The sequence below is a fragment of the Macaca nemestrina genome, chromosome 19 (genome assembly GCF_043159975.1).
Source record: "Macaca nemestrina isolate mMacNem1 chromosome 19, mMacNem.hap1, whole genome shotgun sequence".
Classification (NCBI taxonomy): domain Eukaryota; kingdom Metazoa; phylum Chordata; class Mammalia; order Primates; family Cercopithecidae; genus Macaca; species Macaca nemestrina.
Genome location: NC_092143.1, coordinates 1,909,658 through 1,930,329, shown reverse-complemented (window position 1 = coordinate 1,930,329; position 20,672 = coordinate 1,909,658). Strand labels below are relative to the sequence as shown.

General features: G+C 45.9%; 1 long non-coding RNA gene across 2 annotated transcripts in view; it reads right to left on the bottom strand.

The window, feature by feature from the left end:
- LOC139355329 (uncharacterized) overlaps window positions 1-7,947 on the bottom strand; it is a 29,182-nt gene extending 21,235 nt beyond the window's left edge. The window contains exon 1 of one of the 2 annotated variants that reach the window (XR_011617260.1): window positions 7,677-7,947. This is a non-coding gene — a long non-coding RNA (uncharacterized lncRNA). The remainder of the gene's footprint in view (window positions 1-7,676) is intronic. The other variant, XR_011617261.1, reaches the window with a different exon arrangement.
- Window positions 7,948-20,672: the final 12,725 nt, after the last annotated feature.

The following is a 20,672-nucleotide window of genomic DNA, read 5'->3' as shown; positions in this document are numbered from 1 at the left end:
GGCTGGATTACAGCAGCCTTGGCAGCGGGAGAGGTGGGCCTGCATCCGTGTCATCGGGACTCTTGTAATTATGACAGATGATTAAATGTGTTATTTTCAGCAAAGCAATGGCAGCTGGAATGGGAACTCAGGGCTGGGAAGAGGCGAGGCTGCGGCTTTTCCCTTGGTGACGCGCACAGACTGAGTACCCCGGCGCCCCGGGTGGCTGGGTGCCCGATGCCCCTCACTCTGCGCCCGTCGCCTCCCGCTGCAGCAAAGCGGCCGGGGCGTGCCCGGGAGACTGCAGGCACAAAGGTGCTTCTAGCCGAGGTGCAGAGGTCAGCCCAAACCCCAAACTGTCTCTGAGGATTTGGGGAAGGGGGACCATGTCCCGCTCTCACCTGGCTTCAAGGATGCTCTCAGAAAGGAGCTCAGGGACCAGCTCTCAGTCCAGACGACCCAGGAGGAGACAGGGTGGGCTTCCTGACAGGGGTGGAAGCTTCTGGAGCTGCCCCCTTAGCTTCCCTCACTTCACTGACATCAGGGCAAAGGAGGAGGCCCTTAAGGCTCCCCTCAACCACAGACGCTGTCTTCCGTTGGTGCCACATTATTCAGAGGCACCTTTGAAAGTAGTGGGGAGGGACTGGCCTGTGCAAGCTTCGCCTGAGAGCTGGTCACGGACCCTTGACGCGTCTGGCGTCCTCTGACAGTGTCCTTGGCTCCACTGAGGTCAGGTTTGCTCCAAAGGCAGGACTTTTCTTGGTAACTGGAAGGAGAAGCCAGTCCGACACTGGAAGAATCATCTTCCCCGAGGACGTCCCGCACAGGGAGACTGTGCAGCGGTGGCTCTCAGCCCAGGCTCGAACTGGTGGATCTGTTCCCACTGCTTTCGAAAGCTCCTCTGAATGATGGCGTGACCCAAACAGAAGACAGAACCTACATTTTCATCAAAATAGAGAGGGTGAGGCCGCCCAGGAGCCTCCCAGGCCTCCTGGGCCAGTCAGGGGTGGAGCACAGTCAGCTCCCAAGACCTTGGGGGACATCCTCGCAGGCCTGTGGGGTTTTCTCTCGCCAGCCTCATGTTCCTGAGCTGCTGTTGACTTACGCTTCTGCTCGCACACGCACAATTAGAGCTCAGCAGCCCGACGCCGACCCGAGAAATTCTCGGTTCCCGAAGTTTCTGGCCGACCTACAAGTCCGCTTTGTCCCAGCTCCCTCACACCCCATCCCCACAGCCTCCCGCAGTTTCCATCCATTTCTCTTCTCTAGGAAAAACCTTTATGAAAACAAACAAACACCAAAGCGAAGAAAAAAGCAGTGGCAGTGGAAGTTTCCACCACCAGATCCCCTGAGAGCTTTTCTCATCCAGCCTTGTCACCTGCCGCGAGTGGGACCACCCAAAGGGCCCTGGAGGACCCAGGCAGGAGGGGAGGCAGGGCCAGGCGCCTATCCCAGCTGCTAGACATAGCCCACAGCCTGGTCTTGGCTCTAGGCCAGCTCTGGGTGGCGTGAGAGTCTCTGTTGGCACAGCTGCTCCCTCTGTCCAGGGGCTGGGGCTCCCCGCTCTGCCTCTGCACTGTGGGGCAAGGTGGGGCACACAAGCCAGGCCCCTGCATTGCTGTGTCTCCTGTGCTCCCCTCAGGTTCTTGCAATTCCCTGGGGCCCTCCTAAAGCCACTCTGGCATCGGGGAGGCCCCTGGAGACCCACAAAGTAGCAGTGGCCCCTGTAGCCACACCAGGGTACCCCAGGCTCCTCAGCCTGGATTTGCAAACTCCTGCAATGGGCAGCACACCTCTGGGCAGAGGCTGCGGCAAGCAAACGGTGTCCTCTCCAAGTCTCCCTGTCCTCTCTGAGCCTCCCTGTCGCCTCGTGTTCTGAGCAGGGGCTCCTCAGCCATCTGTCCTCTTGGACAATCAGTGAGCTGGGAGCAGGCAACACTCGTAATACCAAGGATGGGGAGGGTGAAGCAGTGACTCTGAGTGACCTCCTATTATAAGAACCTTAGTCACTGGGGTCAGGGTCCACCCTAGACCAGCCTGACCTAGCTACAACCCCGTTCCCAAATCCTGTCCCCTTCACAGCTGTGGGGGTTAGCACTCAACACATCTTTTTGGAGGGACACAGTTCTACCCACAGCGTGGAGTTATCTATAATGAAGAAATCATTTCTGCCTCTATAGAGATTTAAAAATAATAAAGCCTCAAAGTTTGAACCCTCTTAGGTCAGGAGGAAGCCCATGCCTTCAGCCGTACCCCAAGCTTAGGAGGAATAAAGTGACCCGCTGTCAGAGTGAGCACTGACCCCTCCTGAGACGGGAGCTGCCAATTGCCAACACCTGGGGTGACTGAGGGGTTCCACTGCTATGGGTAGGGAAGGACACCCACAAAAGCCTGGGCATGAGTCGAGTTTTTCTGCCACCAGCTGCGTTGCTTTCAGCCAGTCGCTCGACTCCTGCAGACCCCAGTTTGTCCATCTGCGCAGTGGGATGGTAAAGTCGGCTCCCCAGAGCGTGAGTGCTTGGAACTAAGCACAGGCCGTAATGAGGATTCCTGTGATGGTTTTCATGATAAAGAAAGGGAATTCCAGAGTGCTCAGTATTTCACGTGAGTCGCAGGTGGGCCAGTAGCAGAAGTGGCGGCTCTCCCTCACCCTGCCACAAACTCTGTGCAGACATTGGTGACTGTTGTTCTTATTCTTCTCTGCTGAATCCAAATCACCTTTGCTCTACGGTCCATAAGATGAAAGTCAGTCTCTCTCCTCCTGCTGAGCAGCACATTTTCCTGGGATACCTTTATTAACTTTAGGACAGGAGCGTCTTCCTACTGACAGCCGAAAGGTTTTCCACATTCCTCTGCAAACTTTGGAGAGTGGCAATGATTGTGCCCAAATATGTGGCAATAATTGTGCCTATCTACAGATGCCGTGGAGAATCAGGAAGTTCCCAGCATTCCAGGAGAGGTTACTCCTTGCTACAAAAAAAAAAAAAAAAAAAAAAAAGAGGGAGGAAGGAAGGAAGGAAGGAAAGAAGGAAGGGAGGGAGGGAGGGAGGGAGGGAGAGATGGAAGGAGGGAAGGAGGGTGGGAGGGAGGGAAAGAGAGAGAGATAGAGAGAAAGAGAAAGAAAAAGTGAAAGAGAAAGAGAAAGAAAGAGGGAGGGAAGGAAGGAAGGAAAGAAGGAAGGAGGAGAGAGAGAGAGAAAAAGCGAAAGTGAAAGAGAAAGAGAAACAAAGAGGGAGGGAGGGAGGGAAGGAAGGAAGGAAGGAAAAAGAAAAGACACATGCACACGTATGTTTATTGCGACACTATTCACAATAGTAAAGACTTGGAACCAACCCAAGTGTCCATCAGTGACAGACTGGATTAAGAAAATGTGGCACATATACACCATGGAATACTATGCAGCCATAAAAAAGGATGAGTTCGTGTCCTTTGTAGGGACATGGATACAGCTGGAAACCACCATTCTCAGCAAACTATCACAAGAACAGAAAACCAAACACCACATGTTCTCACTCATAGGTGGGAACTGAACAATGAGATCACTTGGATACAGGGTGTGGAACATCACACACTGGGGCCTGACGTGGGGTGGGGGGATGGGGAAGGATAGCATTAGGAGATATACCTAATGTAAAGGATGAGTTAATGGGTGCAGCACACCAACATGGCACATGAATACGTATGTAACAAACCTGCACATTGTGCACATGTACCCTAGAACTTAAAGTATAATAAAAAATAAATAAAATAAACAAAAAAGAAAATAAAAGAGGAAGAGAGGAAGAAAGAAAGATAAAAGATAAAACTTTGCAGGGTGGAATGTTGATGAAGAGCCTGATAGAAAAAGCACTCACGGGTTGTGCTCAGAGAAAGGACAGAGCCAGCACACGAGGGCTGGTCAGAGAAACCTGCAGACACCAGGTCCTTGGGTCCCAGGTAAACAGCCCAGGACCCCCGAGTGCTCCACAGAAAGGCGGGTGCTCACAGGACCTCAGGCCAGGAGTAACCTGAGAACATGTTTTTTCCACCATCCTTTTCAAGCTGCTTCCAAATACATGCCAGTTGTGCAGATTTATTCACGACTTAGGAATGATCTAAATCAGGCCCCAAAATAGCTATTTTTATAGAATTCAGGGAGTTTTCAAATAAATGTTTAAAAGGTATCATGTTTTATAAAGCTGTGCATACAGTCTCATAATTCTTAGAGAAAAATAACCTAAAACTTGTACTAAACCTGTAATTTTAAAACACACAAGGAACTAAACTTCCACCCAAATGCCATTTATAAAACAACAGAAGCTTGTGGGAAGATCGGAATATTCATCATCCAGATATCCACACAGGCCCCGGCATTGTTTTGACACATTTCATACACAGGCAGAAGGTACTTGGCAACGTTGCGATGAGCCGCGCCACCAGCTTGATGTAGGCAAACCCAGTGTGTTCCAGGTACATGCCTGTGTGCAAGATGCATAATTACAAACACTAGAGACACCTGTGGTCCGGTTCAAAATTCCATCTACACCCTTCCATGCCAATCAGGCTGAGGTAGTAAAAGCCTTTTGCTTTCACGATAGAAACCAATGTGTGACTAAAGCTAAAAAGCAAAGATTTCAAGAAAAAATAGATGAGATTTTTTTTCCCATAAAAATGAAGGCAGTTCTTAAATATTTTGAGAACTATCTCAAAATTCACAAATTCTTTTTGTGTTTCTTGTACAGTGGACAAAAGTAAACCTATCCGCACCCCCCCCAAAAAAAAAACCAAAAAACCTCTATAGTGAGTTCAGTAGCTGACAGGGCTTGGAGGTGTTCACGGCATCGTCCACCAGAGTTCACAGCTGTGGCAAACAGTCTGGCGCGGCTTTAATTTCTAACTATGACTCACAATGAGTGGGAGCGGTCATCAATGTTACTTGTCCCGTGGTGAGAAACAAAATGATTCCACGTTCTGCTGCCAACCAAATCATCCGATTCTTTAGCAAAGCTGAGAATAATCATCTAAATAACAAAAACCAACAGGCGTGATGAACATCTTAGGAATGGCTACTGACATCTCCAGGGGAATACGCTCACATGGAACCCAAAGCTCCAGGAATTTCTCCAGTTTTCGGTGAAGATGCTGAACTTTCCACTGTACATTTCTTCTTCGGGTCTGACACGCACTGGGCCCAGCGACGAGGAGTTGCCCTTCTAGAGCATACTCTGCTTCCTCCACACACAGATTCCACATGGAGCCCCGTCCCTGCACACCCGCCGGTCACTCACTCAAAGAGCCTGAAGTCACACGCTGCTCCCCCGGCACTCACATACCTCATGGAGCTCTGTCCCTGCACACTCACCAGATGTCAAAACACAGACCTGGAAATCATGCTCAGTCATCCTCCCACAAAGGACAAGTGGCTGCATCCCGAGATCCGACCCTGTGATGGGCACATGGGGTGCACAGAGAATGCTATAGCCTGAGACCTGCCCCTGTGATGGGCACATGGGTACACACTGAACACTATAGCCCGAGATCCGACCCTGTGATGGGCACATGGGGTATACATGGAACACTATAGCCTGAGACCCAACCCTGTGATGGGTACATGGGGTACACACTGAACACTATAGCCCGAAATCCGACCCTGTGATGAACATATGACAAGTGCACAGAAGGCTGGAGCTCGAGATCCTTCCCTGTGATGGGCACATGAGGTGTGTGCAGAAGGAAGGGGGTGCTGCACCCCATCTGGAAGCAGGAGCCAAGCCACATGTTGCTGGGACTAGCAAGGGACTTGTGTTCTCATCGAAGCACAAGAAAGACAGGCTACAATTTAGAAAGGTGACTGCTGCAGAGACCAACCTTCCAGTCGGGGCCCACCGCTGTGGCCTCTTCCCTCACTCTTCCTGCCACTTGGACTTGATTGATGGCCTGGACCAGCGTGAAGACCACCTGCGAGGGCTTGAGTCCCAGTAGCCCAGTCAGGAGCACTTGACCCTGGAGGTCAGGGATCAAATATCAGAGTGACGTGCATTTCAGTGACTCTGTTCTGGTTCTTAAAGGAAGAGAAACGTTCACAGGAGCGTGAATGAAGCCGACTAAACATCCATGTCCGAGAGCCCCCCTGAGGGCTTTCAGAGAGCCATGCCACCTGCCTCTTGGGCACCTCGTCTTGGCCTGAGCCCCTCATCTTTTCATCTCAGAGAGTGAAGCGTACATACGCTCCTCAAGAATAATTTCGGGAAGACTTTGCACTGTGCTTGGGGGATTTTTTGGGGGAGCTTCTCTGAAGGAGTAAAGAGTGGTCCCAGGCACTGGGTGTCACGTGTTGTCACCTGCCCCCACTGCCCACCAAGCCCCACACTTGTCAGATGCAAGGCAGAGCAAGCTGAAGAAGGAGGGATGCCTCACAGGGCTGGCAGACGCATCCCTGTGCGCCCACCAGAGCCACACGCACCACCATTTCTCTTTAATACGAGCAAAGTCTAATACTGAGGGATTTTCTCCCGTTAGCAATATTCTCTCAGAAGGATTCCAAAAGAATCTATGAGGTTCTCATGAAGAGTCATCTGAAGGTTGATTGTGGGGAGCAAAGCTCACCCTTCAGTGTGAAGACAGCTTTCTGCAAGCTCCCTCCTGCAGTGTTCACCGAACATGAATGTGCAGAGAGTCGTCCATACCTACAAAATACCTGCAGTATATTTTGCCTTCATTGCCCCAGCATTTCTGAAGACATTGGTGGTAAATTTGCAATGAGATTTAGAACACACACGTCTATTCTTTGCTGAATTACGTATCACCTCTTCGTGCCCAAAAAATCATTTTAAAATGTATTCCTTGCTTTGCTTTCAGGAATTTGTTAATTCGGGCCTTTTAACGTAGGGTATCGCATTACGCTAAAACCTGACCTTCCCTGGCAGGAGGTATCATAAAAGTTACACAAAAGAGCTCCATTCACAAGGATGCTGGTGGTGCAGTCAGTCTGAATAATCAGAGCTTACTTAAAAGTAAGGGAACACAGAACCCATTCTCCTAGCCATTCATTTTTAAATTAGATTCTTTCAACTGCTTCATACAACAGGCCACACAGCATGGTCAGGTAATAAAAGTAACAACCCAACATGAAAATAAATAAATAAGAAAGCATTAGGGAGGAAAGACTAGGAGGATAATCCAAAGGGTTACATGTCTGTGGTTGTTATAAGGAATTATTTAAGTTATCATTTTCACCTGGGCTGTTCCAGCTCAGTGAAAATTCCCCTTACGGTGGAAGTGCAGCAATGTGTGTCTGTTGCTCTTGCTGTAAAGTTGACTTAGAACAGAATATCTTGCGTTTGGGCCTCACCTCGTGTTTATGGACATCTGAAGTTAAGAAAAGCATTCATCTTTCAGGCAATCAGGGCCCGAAGTCCCAAACCGTGTGAGGATTAGTTAATGAAGATGCTAATGTTGCTGTCATTTGCCACAGAAGTGATAAATAGGCACTGCAGACTCGGATGCAGACTGTGTTAACATAAACCTGGGCGCGCAGGAGGTGAAAATGAGAGCACAGAGCCGTCAGCTTGAGCTCGCTGGGGGGAACCTGAGCCAGGCCAGCTCCAGGACCTGTAAGGACGGTCAACATCAACTCTGATTTGTGGGCCGGGTTTTGGGAAAGTAACACCAGTTTGAGCTTCAATAAGACCATACCATGAGGCCACAGATAAACTTACATCTGCACACTGTCACTCTACATGAGCAGTCGCAAACCGCAGCTGGGCGCTCCAAGAATTTCCATCCATCCCGCTGAGAGGACAGGCACCACTGGATCAGAGGATGGAGCTGTGGCAATGATCTCTGCCTTCTTTGCGCTGTCTTCCTCCTCAGGCAGGGCCCCCCGTTCCATGGAAGCTGCAATTTTATCAGTTTAACAGCCTGTGTCCCAACAGTTTTAACGAAGGCCGGCTAACTCCCGCTAGCTTAGACGGGGCCACTTCCCGTCCCTGAGCTGACGACTGTGACGTCTCAGTGCCCCGGATTCTGTGCTCCCTACTGGAGGTAGGCGAGAAGTCAGCCACACCAAAGCCTCACAAACTCATAATGCCAGGTAAAAGGGCAGAATAAGGACGTCTGAAGATCCTGTCATCCATTAAAGCCATGAAAAAAATGGCAAAATGATCAGAATCAACATTTTCAGAACTCAGGGAATTAATCAAAAATATGCAGCAATCCAAGGATGATTTTTTTTTTTTTTTCAGGAAAAATGACTGACTCTTGGTAAGAACAGTGAGCACACTGGCATTTTAACATGGCCTCCTTGGCCGGGCGCGGGGGCTCACGCCTGTAATCCCAGCACTTTGGGAGGCCGAGACGGGCGGATCACAAGGTCAGGAGATCGAGACCATCGTGACTAACACGGTGAAACCCCGTCTCTACAAAAAATACAAAAAATTAGCCGGGCGAGGTGGCGGCGCCTGTAGTCCCAGCTACTCGGGAGGCTGAGGCAGGAGAATGGCGGGAACCCGGGAGGCGGAGCTTGCAATGAGCTGAGATCCGGCCACTGCACTCCAGCCTGGGCGGCAGAGCGAGACTCCGTCTCAAAAAAAAAAAAAAAAAAAAAAAAAACATGGCCTCCTCCTACCTTTCCTTTCCAGCTGTGCGGCAGACCTGAAAGCCAGAATCCAGCAGTCATGGTGAAAACCGGCAATCGGGCAGGCATGGGGGGGCAGATTCCCAGAGAATTCTCAGTACTCAATCTGCCTGGTGGGTCCCGGAAGGACCCCACTTGCAAGACTGTCTTTGTCTGACCTGACTCACAGCCCATCCAGCGTGAAAAGCCTTCTCCACTGCAGGTGTCCATTGGTTTCTCTTTGCAACACTTCTCCTCCCCTGTCTGATTTAAAGGACAACTGCATAAAGCAATAATTAGAAATATGCGTTAATGGGCACACCATATATAAAGGTGTAATTTATATGAGGATAACCACACGAAGGAACAGAGAGGGCATGGAGCTATATAAAAGCACAGTTTCTGTACACTATTGAAAGTAAATTAGTATTATATGTTAAATGTCATTTTTGTTTCTGTGTTTCTACTTTACTGCCTTCTTTGAGTTTGAATAGATATGTCTGTGTATCATTTTAATTCCTTCGCCTTTTCTTTTCCTTTTCAAAAGTTATTTTCTTATTGGTTGCCCTAGGGACTTTAATTAGTGTCTTAACTAATGACAGTGTAGTTTAGGCTAGTCCAAGTTCAGTTTCAATAGTAAACAAATTAAGTTGATATTAACCCAAACTAGATTAAACATATAGAAACAAATGTTAAAATGACATACATAAAGCTAAATTTATCAGTAACTGAATTAAATGTAAATAGACAAAGCACTCCAATGTAAAGGCAGTTTGGCAGAATGGATTTAAAGAAGAAAGATCCAACCACATACTGTCCACAGGAGACACACTTTAGATTCAAAGACATAAAAAAGTTGAAAGTAAAAGGATAAAAATAAATGTTGCCTGCAAAGAACAACCAAATTAAAAGACTTGGAATGGCTCTATAAATACCACACAAAATAGACTCTCAAACGAATGTTGTCACTAGAAATAAAAAAGGATATCTGATAAAAATGTCAGTTCATAAAAAAGTATAACATTTGACCGGGCATAGTGGCTGGTGCCTGTAATCCCAGCACTTTGGGAGGCCGAGACGGGCGGATCACGAGGTCAGGAGATTGAGACCATCCTGGCTAATACGGTGAAACCCTGTCTCTACTAAAAAAAATACAAAAAACTAGCCGGGCGAGGTGGCGGCGCCTGTAGTCCCAGCTACTCGGGAGGCTGAGGTGGGTGGATCACCTGAGGTCAGGAGTTCGAGGCCAGCCTGGCCAACATGGTAAAATCCCATCTCTACTAAAAATACACACAAAAAAGATATAACATTTGTAAACATATATGCACCTAACAACAGAGCCCCAGGATATATGAAGTAAAACTGACAGAATTGGAGGGAGAGACAGAAAATTTTACATTAATGATTGGAGACTTCAGCCTAACTTTCAGTAACAGCTATAACTAGACAGAAGATCGATAAGAAAATAGAGGACTTGAACAGCACTATAAATCAATTAGAACTAACAGACGTGTATATAAGGCGCCACCCGCAAGAGCAGAATATTCACTCCTCTCAAGCACACTTGGGGCACTTTCCAGGATAGCTCACGTTCAACCATAAAGCAAGTCTCAGTCAATTTAAAAGGTCTGAAATCCTACAAAGTATATTATCTAAGTACAATGGAATAAAATTAGAAATCAAAAATATGATATTTGGGAAATTTATACTGCAAGGAAATTAAACAATAGACTCCTAAATAACAATGGGTCAAAGAAGAAATCACAATGAAAAATTAGAAAATACCTTGAAGTGAATGAAAATGAAAATACAACATACTAATATTATTGACTGCAGTGAAAGCAGTGATTTGAAATTTAAAGCTATAAGTGCATACTTTTAAAGAAAATTCAAATCAACAACTTTATCTTTTGTGTTAATCTAGTAAAAGAAGAAGAAAATAAACTCAAAGTAAACAGAAAGAATAATAAAAATAGAAGTGAAAATGAACTAGAGAACAGAAAAACAACAGAGAAAAAATTTAAATTATGTAAATTCTTTCAAAGATCAATCAAATTGACAAAACTTAAGCAAGACTGGCAAAGAAAAAAAGAGAGAAGACCTACATTACTAAAATCAGTAATAAAAGAGGGTACATTACCATCTACCTTACAGAAATAAAAGGATTATAAGGGAATACTATAAACAGTTTGCATGCCAAAAAAAACCCTAAATGAAATAAAAAAATTCCTAGGAAGATATGAAGTACTCTAGAAGAAACTGAAACTATGATTCCAGAAGGAATTGAAAATCTAAATAGACTTATAACAATAAGTAAAGTTATTGAACTCATAGTGACAATTTTAAAAAATAAAAAATAAAACTAAATAAATAAAAACCTCCCCACAGAGAAGTCTGGGGCCAGATGGCTCACTGGTAGAATCTACCAAATATTTAAAGAAGAGTTAACACTAATTCTTTATGGAGAGAGAGAGCGAGAGAGAAGTGTAATGAATTCTTACAATTTTATGTTAACTTGGTTTTAGCCATTTTGGTGTTTGTTATCTAGCTCAAATAACAGGTTCTCATTTTCACTTCTGTGGTTGAGGCAAGATACCCCTCACCCAACACCCACACACAGCCTCAGAGCCAGCAGGACCTCAAGATAACACCTTCTCATGGGAAAGGGTTTCCTCAGTTGTTAGCTTTAACTGTCCAATTGCTACCCTGCCTCCCAAATGCCTAAGTTCTCCACCCTGAACCTCACTCAAGACAAGGACCCCAGATTCACACTTCCCCTGCCTGCACTCCCTGACCCCATTTGCGGGGTCTCCAGGTACGCCACACATCCCTCAGGACCTGTGAGGAATAAAATATTTATTTCCGTTTAATGATTAGCAGTATCTCTGCTAATCATTAAAAGTGTGCTCTCCACTACAAAGATCCTACAGTAAAACAAGGAGTGGAAAGTTTCAAGCCCTTCTGTAAGTCCAGTACTACCCTGATTCTAAAAGCAGACAAAGACATTACAAGAAAGGACAACTACAGACCAGTGCCCATGATGAATATAAATGGATTATCAAAAAATACATATATGGCTGAAATGAATCCAGCAGCATAGAAAAAAAAAAAGTTTATGCCCATGACCAAATGGAATTTATCCCTGTAATGCAAGATTGGTTCAACATACAAAAATCGGACATGTAATGCTCCATATTAACAGATTAAAGGACAGAACACATGATAGATACATACAAAGCATTTTAATAGATCTTAATAGATGCAGAAAAAACATTTGACAAATCCAACATACTTTCATGATAATAAAAAAAAAAAACACTCAATAAACTAGGAATCATGGGGAGCTTCCTCAACATGATAAAGGTCCCCTATGAAAAACCCACAGCTAACTTCTAACTTAATAGTAAAAACTAAGCTTTCCCTCCAAGATCAGAAACAAGACAAGGATATACATATGACCACTTCTATCTAACATTATTCTGGAGGTTACAGTCCTGGCAATTAGGCCAGAGAAAGAAACAAAAGGTATTCAGACTGGAAAGGAAGACGTGCAACTATCTCTAGTTGCAGGTGACATGTCATATATTGAAAGCCCCAGGGAGTTGCATACATGCACACAGAGTATTAGTGCTAAGTTCAGCAAGATTTCAAGAAGGGAAAGGTACATTTTAAGGACCAGACATTCAACATAAACCAAGTATGAAGGGAGAAGAGGTGAAGAACTAAACTGGAAGGGAAGGGTGCACAGTGGTCCCCAATCTTTTTGGCATCGGGGACTAGTTTTGTGGAAGATAATTTTTCCACAGACTAGAGTGGGGACAGGGGCTGGGTGTGGAGGGTGCTTTTGGGATGAAAATGTTCCATCCACCTTAGATCATCAGACATTAGATTCTCAGAAGGAACATGCAACCTAGATCCCTGCCATGCACAATGCACAGTAGGGTTTGCACTCCTATGAGAATCTAATCCCACCGCTGATCTGACAGGAGGCGGAGCTCAGGTGGTAAAGCTCGCTCACCCGCCGCTCACCTCCTACTGTGTGGCCCAGTTCCTAACAGGCTATGGATGGGTACCAGTCTATGACCCAGGGACTGGGGACACCTACACTACAGCCAGGACATATGGGGCCCTTGAATCATGTTAGGAAAGCACTTACCCCTCTTAGTCATCACTTTCTTATTTGTAAATGAAAACTATTTGCATAATATGGTATTCATGTGTGTTAAATGTCACAATGCTATGTACACAACATGGTGCCAGGCTTCTGGTAAATTCTTAATAAATGTTAGCCCTGCCATGATTTCTGAAATAATAAAAGCGTGTTCAATTATGAAGTTCAAACTAAGAGGCAGATGGGGCTGCCTGTGGAATGGCCATTCCAAGACACCAAACTTCGCATGCTGACCTCAAGTGAAAATATGTATGACGATGTGATGAGGGAAATTGTTACTAAAAATAAAGAATTCCAAACTTCTAATGAATGTGTCTCATGTATGATGCTATCACTTTATCTCTTTTAATTTCACAGTAACCCTAGGAGGTAGATTCTGTTAATATCCTCAATTTTCAGGCGAGAAAATTCATGCTCAAAAGAGCAAGCTCCTTTTATAAAGTGTGAACCAGTACACTTCGGTGCAATACCGTCTTTACTAAAAGACCAGGGGATAAAAATTGAAGTTGGGTGTGGTCATTTAACCATACATTAGGAGGATAAGTACACAATGCACCCCAGGGATAATAAGATGACTCAGCCACCAGCCTTGCCTCAAGGGACTGTGGCTCCTACACTAACGAGTTCCAGCAGATCCTAGACATGGGAGGGGCACTTTCTTCACACCTCAGCAAGAGAGCTGGAAATGTCTGGACAGCACGTGCCCACATTGTGGCCTTTAGAACCTGGAATCCCGCTGCTGTTCCCGGTTTGGATTTTTGAAGACACCTGTGCTGAGCACTGAATGCTAATAAACACTTAGATATAAGTTGCTGTCTATGCCAAATTATGATGCCAAAGTGTGGTGTTCCCTTTAACTGATGCCTCATGGGCTTCTCTTCCAATTGACTTCTCAGTGCAACTATCCAAGCCCCTTCCCTACCTAGAAGCCTACCCGTTTACAAGGATGATAGTTAAGTTGTACCTCTGTAAGAATTCCCATAATACTTTCAAAACTTCAATCATTCGATGCCTGCTGACAAATGATGGAGCCCAGCATGGCCTGGGTCTCCTGTGGCCAATGCAACCCGCAGCATAGGTGGAGCCCTGCTGGGAGTGTCTAAACCCCATATACAGTGCTCGGGAGGGCAGGCGACACCCCGCCATGGCACAGCTCTGGAGCTGGGCTGGAGCCCCAGTTGTCTCAGCTCTGATAAGGTTTGTCATGGCACCTGTGTGTTCTTTGAAGATTGCAGACCACTGGAGCTGATGGTGAGACTGAATAAGGAATACACAAGGCATTCGCTTTATTTCTAACAGGGGCAGCATTTCTTCTAGCCAATCGATTTTGCAGGTTAGAATGGTAAGCGGTGACGAGCATCAGCCTTGAATTCAACAGACTTGGAATCACTTTCTGGTGCCATTTACTAGTTGTCAGGTGTCGGTTCAGTGGTTTAACCCCTCTAAACCTCTGTGTGCTCACCTATAAGATAGACACTGTAATGTCTGGCACTCATGAGTCATTGTGAGGAGCTAAATTTCAACCCAATAAACATTTTTAATCTTCAAATGGTACTCATTCTTTGATAATATGTGGCATAATTAAATCAATTGTCCACTTTATCAGATTGTGTCTTAGTTTTCAAACTTAGGAAAAAAGAGATAACGTCTTCCTACCTTAGTTGCATTGCAGAATTTGAGACTTCCCACAGGGAGATAAAAAAATTTCACATATAAACATCATTGAAAAGCAAGAGTGACATTGAATCATCACTGCAGTACAATTATATTTTCCCATAAAATGATTTAAAATTGTTGTATTTATTAATATTTTTCTCAAGTGTAAATACAAGGAAATGATGCTAAATGTCATATTTAAGAAAGTGCCATAAAATAACATTAGTAGGAGTCATATGAGATGAGGGAGCAAGAGAAAGACAGAGAGCTGTTGCCAGCAGGAGCCATCGTGATTTAAGCTACAGAAATTTCAAAGACACTGAAGAGAAGTGAGTCAGAGCCCCGGCATTTCTAAGATGCTTTTGTGAACCGGAGCTTTCCAATAGTTTATGAGGTAATCACAGCAACCTTAAAAGATCTGGTCTAGAAGGGAGAAGGAAACAACACACCAACACTTGGAAGACAGTGTTCCATCCATGCAAAGCGAGTGACTTAGTGACATTCTCACATTAAATGAGCCAGGAGACCACACACTTAAATATGATTTTAAAAGTAATTATGCTTCACCTCATGATAGTACTTAAATTGCATTTAAGTTGTTTTTTCACGCGTTGGACTTGTCAGATGAAAATGTGTTTTTGCCCTGATGTCAAGCTACAGGGCCTGATGGTGAACGTCAGCTACCACCTCCCACCCCGCCACCGGGGAAAGACGGTGAGCTATCATCAGACTTCATCATTGTAAGAATCTTTCTTAATCAGCAAATTTACCTATATCTGTATTTATCTTCTCCTGGATTTGGGGAGAGGCAAAGAAAGAGATCCCAAGGCCCATGTGATCCCAAGGCCCATGGGGAGCCTGAAAAGAGGGTGGCGAAGGGTCCCGGGTGCGGCGTGACTCCCACGGTTAGAGCTCTATCAGTTCTGCAGTGAGTGTCAACTATTTAAATGATTACACTAAAAGTAATTTCACCATCATTATACCAGATTTGCATTTTGTTTAAATAAAAGTTTTTTTTTAACTGTAAACTTTAAGATGGTAAGGAATGTAACGATAAAAAAACAAACTTCAAACAGAATAATTCAGAAATAGATCTCAATCTTTAACTCTAAGTCATCACAGCAGGTCAGTCTACAGAAAAATTCCTCAAAATTTAAAGAGTGTGGAATTGAATACTTCAGTGTATTCTTCGGTATAAGCTTTAAGAAAAGAAATAAGGAAAATCATTGAAAATGATACAAAATGTTAGGTTCAGAGGAAGATGTCCTATTGACCGACAGAATCCCATAAGTATAGAACCTTCTGAGTAGTTCATAATAGAGATGGGGAAATCTCTTTCTTTGCCTCTCCCCAAATCCAGGAGAAGATAAATACAGATATAGGTAAATTTGCTGATTAAGAAAGATTCTTACAATGATGAAGTCTGATGATAGCTCACCGTCTTTCCCCGGTGGCAGGGTGGGAGGTGGTAGCTGACGTCTAAAGTTTGTATCCTAAGGGCCCCCACAGTCTGAAGCAGTATCTTTTTCAGGCTGTAAAGGTAGGAAGGACATCATTAATTGGATGACATGAGCAAGCCTCTCTCTCTTCTGAATGTTTTATTGTGGCTCAAATGCTTTGGCTAAAGTCAGTTCTACTGGATGAGCAAGTTGCACTGCTGGTGATATTTGCAGGGGTGTTTCGAAGTTATCAGAAAAGTCTTTTCATCCTAGACAAGCCAAAAGTTCGCAAATTTGCACGAGCACAGGTGTGCCTCTGTTGAAGCTGCCCTCTCCCTGTAAGCTGTTTGTTCTTTGCACAGGGTACGCATCTCTACACTGGAAACAGCCAGCCCGGTCATGGGCCCGGACCACAGCATCAAACCACTATGTTGCTTTTTCCAATGGATGGATAACTCTTCGAGGGTAAGGACCATGTCTTCTTTATTTGAACTTCAAAAACCTAGAATAGACCCTCGCCAACAGTTGATTCATTGCAAATATTTGCTAAACAAGTGAATGAACTGAAAAGCCACAGTTCTCATCACTCAGCCATCTTTGTAGACCAGATGTCCATTGCCAGAGCAGAAAGAAAATGAAAACAGATTTTCATGTCTAAAGCTACAGACGACAACCCCTCCAGCTCTACCACCATCCCACAGAGGGAGCAGTTGGCTGATGGCCTCACCACAGGGGCCACGCCCTGCAAGGCAGTGACCAGCGTCCAGTAGCTCAGTCTCACCTCGGTAATGAGCACCTCCCCTGAATTAAGGGGATTGTTTCTGACTCCAAACCTTGTTAAGAGATGAAAATGCATGAGCAAATTTGACCCAGTCTCACAAGCTATGCCAGGCCAAATCTTTAAGGTAGAGAAATGTTAGAAAGAGAAATCCATGGAAGAAGAGCATGGCGGAATGAGGTTCTGGTTCAAATCCCTGGGTCAGTAGGAGGTTCCTGTTCACCTTATCCCCTCGGCCACTTCTCCCAGTCTCCAGGTGAAGCTCACAGGTCACTCCACAGGGAAGAGAAGTGGCTTTCTGTGGCCTGAACCTGCACACAGCAGGAGATTCATGAGCGTTTAACACAGGAATGACTGTATGACAACCACAGGGGTCATGCCAGGGAGACCCACAGGTTACCATGCCTCAGTGCTTTGAACTCCATATGAGACATGCTCACCAAAAAATACGAATCTCAGCACATCCGAAAAGGTTAAAACAATTTTCTTTTTGTTCCCCACCCCACCCAATAAGATGTTGGGCTTAATGGCTCATGACACAATATTTGTGGAAGACAAAATGATAATGATGAGGAAATCTACTTTCTAAAAGCTTTCCACTGGATATACCTGGCCACCAATCAACAGAAAGTCAAAAAATGGGGAACAGGGAGCATAAATATCAAGAACAAGATTGTGTGTTTCCTTATCTTGGGATTATGATACTGGAGCACTAACGTGATGATCTTAACAGGATCTTCAAACGTTCCATCCTCAAAATCTCTGCCCCATGTGGCTGTGCCGTAAGCCAGAGGCCATCACCCTCCCTCTTGTCCCATCAGGTCAAGCATCAACAACTCAGCCTTCAGCCTCCCACATTGTGCACTCTCACCTCCCCGGTTATCCAGGTGGTCAGTAGACACATTGCATGACCTCCCATTCTATGTGGGGCACTCAGGGATGGCCTCCTATCTTCTCTATGGCAGTGCTGTCTTTTTCAGCTCTGCTTCTGATCACCCAACGCCCTCCACTCAGACTGGGCAGGCTGCCCAGGGGCACAGAGGCACACACCCATGGTCGTGCCCCAGAATCCAGAATGGGTGTCCCCATCAGCTCCACTCTGAACACACAAACACTCCTTACTCTCCTATTAAAGGGCTTGGAGTATTATTTTGTACACAAGCAATAAAACATGGTTTCAATAGATTACCCAAGTTTTCAGATGCCAAGACACAGAAAAAAGGTAGAGGTTTTTAAAATTATTTAAAACATCTTTTGCTGGGCTTATTGTCTTTGCTGTTTATTTGTGTTTATCAAACATGAAAAGAGGTCCCAGGAGAGGGGAGGAAATTCTCATTTACATATCGACTAAACCTCCTGGGGCCTCCTATTCAACCAGCAGTGACCCTGCGCCAGGGCTGCAGAGTCTGTGTGAGACGTTGAATGGCCAAATGAGCAGGGCAGCCTCCGGTGTAGGGATGGCTCCCCCTCGATGGAAGTCCGCCTTCGGAAACAGAGCCTGATAACGACCACTTAAAATAGCCCATTAGCATTTATTAACATATTCTATAAATGGATCCTTAGGTAATGGGGGCCGGAAGCAGCTTATCACCTGGAAATGAGCACATGTATCATTGATGCTAGGACCACGGAGAGCCAAATACGAAGGCTTACTGGGAAACCAAACACAGTGCCTTAGAGAGACGCTGCTGCCAAAACATTTGGGCTTAGAAACAGCAACAGCACACGACGGCAAGGGTAGCTGAGGCTCTATCACATACCCAGGACCAAGAGGCGTTCCTTGGGAGACCAGCAATTATTCTCGTGAATTTGCAACGTGTTCCAGTGTCTGAATCTGGACGTATTTGTGTCTGTCACTGCTTTCGCCTGAGGCTCACTTGGCAAGGGCCTGCTGACACACCCATCTCGGAGGCATAAAATTAAACATTTTGGTGAGCTGTACACAGCTATAAAACACTCTATTTACTGATTTACAGTAAAGAGGTGAAAACCTTGTATAGATTACTCAAACCTATACATGAAAATAACATGATTTAGGTGTGTTCATGCATTCATTACATAGAAACAGAAGACCCCAAATCTAGCCAGGATAGCAATCATGAAAGCACTGGAGTTGACCCAAGACATGGCTCAAACCGCAAAACACTTAGTAGCCAGGTGTCCATAGCATCAGTGGGAGCTTTAAACCCCACCAAGTTCAGCACTTTCCCCCTTTCCAATGTGACTCATGCCCTTCGAAGGAGGACAGAGAGGCAGGAACTGAGAAACAAGAGTGTGTCCTAAACAGGCAGAGATAAAGGTGAGATTAGAGCATTCCAGAAGCCACACCTTCTTCTCTTCTGTGTAGCCCCAAGTCTTCTAGCATGTGAGGGTCACGGGCATCCCAGCAGCATGGCACACGTGGAGGCCTCGGCTCCTGTGGCTCTCCAGAGCTGTCCGTGGTTTGCTTCATGTCTATCGGTGTCTGTCATGTTCCAGCTTAGTCTACAACCATGTGGCAGAACTCAGGCTCACAGCTCACGTGGGAAGCTGGGTTCGGAACTCGGGTTCACAGCTCACATGGGAAGCTGGGTTCTGAGCTGGATTCAGAACTCAGGCTCACAGTCCACGTGGGAAGCTGGGTTCAGAACTCAGGCTCACAGCCCACGTGGGAAGCTGGGTTCTGAGCTCAGTCTCACAGCCCATGTGGGAAGCTGGATTCTGAACTCGGGCTCACAGCTCACGTGGGAAGCTGGGTTCTGTGTTGATGAATTGCCTTGTGATTCATGAGGCATCATGGGCTCCAGTAAAACCAGAGTGGGAACAAAGGGAGGCTCTTTGGACAGTTATTTTGTGACTGATGTGTAGAAACTCAAAAAGAGAATTTGAGTTAAATTTTCCTCCTTTGTGACCCCAGGAAACAACTCATCCAATCCCCCACTCCTCAAGCCTGAGCTGCCGCCCAAGCCAGTGCTCACCCCAGCAGGCTGGCCTTGTTTCGGCTCCACGGGCTGTCCAGGCCATGTCCTTGGGAGCCAGACATCCTCACAAGGCTTTCTAGACACCTCCGAGATGGGTGTGTCAGCAGGACCCTGCCACGTGAGCCTCAGGCGAAAGCAGTGACAGACACAAGTATGTTCAGATTCAGACACTGGAACATGTTGCAAATACACAAGAATAATCGCTGGGTTCCCAAGGAATGCCTCTTGGCCCTGGGTATGTGATGGAGCCTCAGCACACCCTTGCCGTGGTGTGCTGCTGCTGTTTCTAAGCCCAAATGAACCTTGCTGATAAGTTTCTGGTGCGATCCTCTGTAATTCAGGCTACTAGAAATATTAGAGAAAACCCAGGTCATCGGAACGGTTTGTCCATGAGATGACTGCCCGCTATGAGACCATGGATGGTGAGGGGGTGGCCTCCTGGCCCGCAGTAGGGGAGTCTACTTCCTAAGTGACATGAGGCAATGATACACGTGATGAAGGTGGCACCAGTTCACACAGCAGAGCCCACTGTACATCTCTGGGCTCCCTCAGGCAGCAGCTGGGGCCTGAGATACACAGCGCGAGAAGGAGGGAGCCTGGATCGTGTGCAGCCCTGAGTCCAGGGGACGGTGCCAAGGGGGTCCTGCCTCCAGCCACCGCTTGAGCTCTCAGTGTGTGCACAGAGAGGCAGGTTGTGCTGTTCCAAAATCTGCCCCTGCCCCTCAGGACCCTCACAGCCTCACAAACCCAATCAAGGGATTTTTTTCTTATTTTTCTCTTCTTTGTTTTCAGTTAGCTGCCTCTGACTGTCACAACTCCTGGCGTGTTCTGACCAGCACACAAGAGGCAAGGGTCACACTCACACCCACGGACACACACACTCGCACACAACACTAAAAGTGTCTTTGTGTATCTTTGTCTCCCGTGATCATGGCATCTGCTGTCAGCATCTGCCTTCGTAAAGTTTTTAGATCAATATTAGAGTGTAATAAGCATTTATGTCACCAATTAATCAACAAGTATCTGTAGACAGTCTGCATACCCCTCACATTCTACCAGGCACTGTGAGAAACACAAAGAGTTGTGCGAAATGTTT